The sequence below is a fragment of the Tupaia chinensis genome, unplaced genomic scaffold (assembly GCF_000334495.1).
Source record: "Tupaia chinensis unplaced genomic scaffold, TupChi_1.0 Scaffold000502_1, whole genome shotgun sequence".
Lineage (NCBI taxonomy): Eukaryota > Metazoa > Chordata > Mammalia > Scandentia > Tupaiidae > Tupaia > Tupaia belangeri.
In genome coordinates, this window is record NW_006160014.1 from 142,347 (window position 1) to 144,512 (window position 2,166).

The following is a 2,166-nucleotide window of genomic DNA, read 5'->3' on the forward strand; positions in this document are numbered from 1 at the left end:
TTCTCCTCTCAGGATCTTGGGCACGCACGCACACGCACCCGGTGTGAGTTTTAAGCCACCGGGTCCAGGACGCCAACCGCGGTCGACTACGTGGGAGTCCAGCGACATAGCCATTACGCTAACTGCTGGTCCCATTTACGATTTTCTTAACATTTATGTCAGTGCTTGCTCCAGGCCTTGAGACTGAGATGTGGCTGAATTAAACTTCAGGTTGGGTATTAGTGGAGAGGACATTGCTGGCATCACACATGCTCCTTCTGGTGCTTATTCTGTGACTCTCATTTTACTTCTTTTCTCATTCTTGCTCTAAAACACTTCCTTCATCAACAATATTGACATTGATTCCTTTTGTCCTTGGCAACAACACATTGCCAACTGAACCTGCAGGAATAAACACGGCTCTTATATTAATACACTGTATATTGGCTCAACTAAGCACATCAACATACGTGTTATCGTCAACAAATAATTTTCCATTTCTTGTTTCCTGTCCCGTCCCTGTTCGGGCGCCAGGTTTCCTGTCCCTTGTTCGGGCGCCAGGTGTCCCTTCCCTGTTCGGGCGCCAGGTTTCCCGGCCTGGGGGGACAGCCAAACAGGTTTCCTGAGTGAAGGAGTGAGAGCCGGGACAAGCGGCGTAGTGTTACAGCACGGAGATGACAGTGTTGTCCGTTTATTGTGGGCAGCACGGTATAGCACAGAGACGACGCAGAGTCACAGCTCTTAAGGGTCACGTTGTCTACTGTGAACAGCACAGAGACAACGTGGTGTCACAGCTCTTCAGGGTCGTCTGGAGACGTTGTAGTGTTACAACTCTTCAGGGTCTCCCAGGTTGTCTGGAGACGATGCAGTGTCAGCTCTTCAGGATCTTCAGGGTCGTCTGGAGACTGCGCGGTGTTTCAACTCTTCAGGCTCTTCAGTCGTCGTCTTCCTGGTCGTTGTCTTCGTCCTGGTCGTCTGTGTCGTCTTGCTACTGTGGGCCAGGCATCGTGGTTATATACACGCTGGTGGGCCATGATTGGTTGTAAACGGTGAGCTGTGATTGGTTGTAAACGGTGGGCCGTGATTGGTTGCTTTTGGACCAATCATGAGGTGCCGGATATGCAAATCTGAGGGATTCTAGTGGCCAATCAGAGCAAAGTTTCGAAGGTCAGGTTTTTTTTAAGGTAACCATTCATGGTAATTGTTTGCTCTCTGAGAAACCTCAGCAGACTCGCTGGTGTGCAGCTTCCCCCAGTTTCCTGTATATTTTGCTTTTTTTTCCCCATCCTTGATTCCCTATCTCTCACCTCTGCTGTGTCCTACCTTCCTCCCACAGTCTCTCTGCTATCCGTGGTTGCTTTCTATGCCTCCCCCCCATTTTATTGATTCGCTAATGAACTTAATCTAAATATTTACAATAACAAGCTGATATATACATATCCATGAACACAAGTCTGAGTTTAGGCATAAACCTCAGTGAGTAGAATGAACATACTATAAAGTAGCACTTAGCTGGGGCTATATAGTTCATTGCAGTTATAAAATATGCATTGTTTTTACTTTCAAGAAAAACAGTTTTCGTGTTTTTTATTTTTCTTCTGAAACTTTTTTTGATTAATTAATTTACATTCATCACCTAAGCATTGTCACAACATAAAAAATGTAGTTTCCCATCCAGAATATACTGCATAGTCACTTAATCATGCATGTTATCATCAATAATTTTCCATTTATAGCTTTAAATACACACACACACACACACACACACACACACACACACATATATATATATATTTACCCCAATGTCTGACCCTCTGTCCTTTCCCACCCTCTTCTCATACTTTCTCTGGTGTGTACAGTTGTCTTCCATTCCTTTTCCTCCCACATTTTATTGATCACACAATTTCTTTTTTTTTCTTTTTTGGCCCTTTACTGAACATTTATTATACATTTTAGATACACATTTAATGCTCACCATTATTTTTTTTTACTGTTTTTATTTTAAATTTATTCATTCTCTACATTAATTCACTATACACCATCACAACACACAAATTAATTTTCCATCCAAAATACACTGTGCATTGGCTCAATCAAGCACATCAGCATACATGTTCTCAGCAAATAATTTTCCAGTTCTTATGTCCTGCATACCTTGCCTTTTGTTTTGCCATCCCTGATTCCCCA

At 43.1% G+C, this 2,166-nt stretch overlaps 1 pseudogene; it reads left to right on the plus strand.

The window, feature by feature from the left end:
• Positions 1-2,166, plus strand: part of LOC106735731 (solute carrier family 22 member 24-like) — a 117,985-nt pseudogene that overhangs the window by 108,822 nt on the left and 6,997 nt on the right.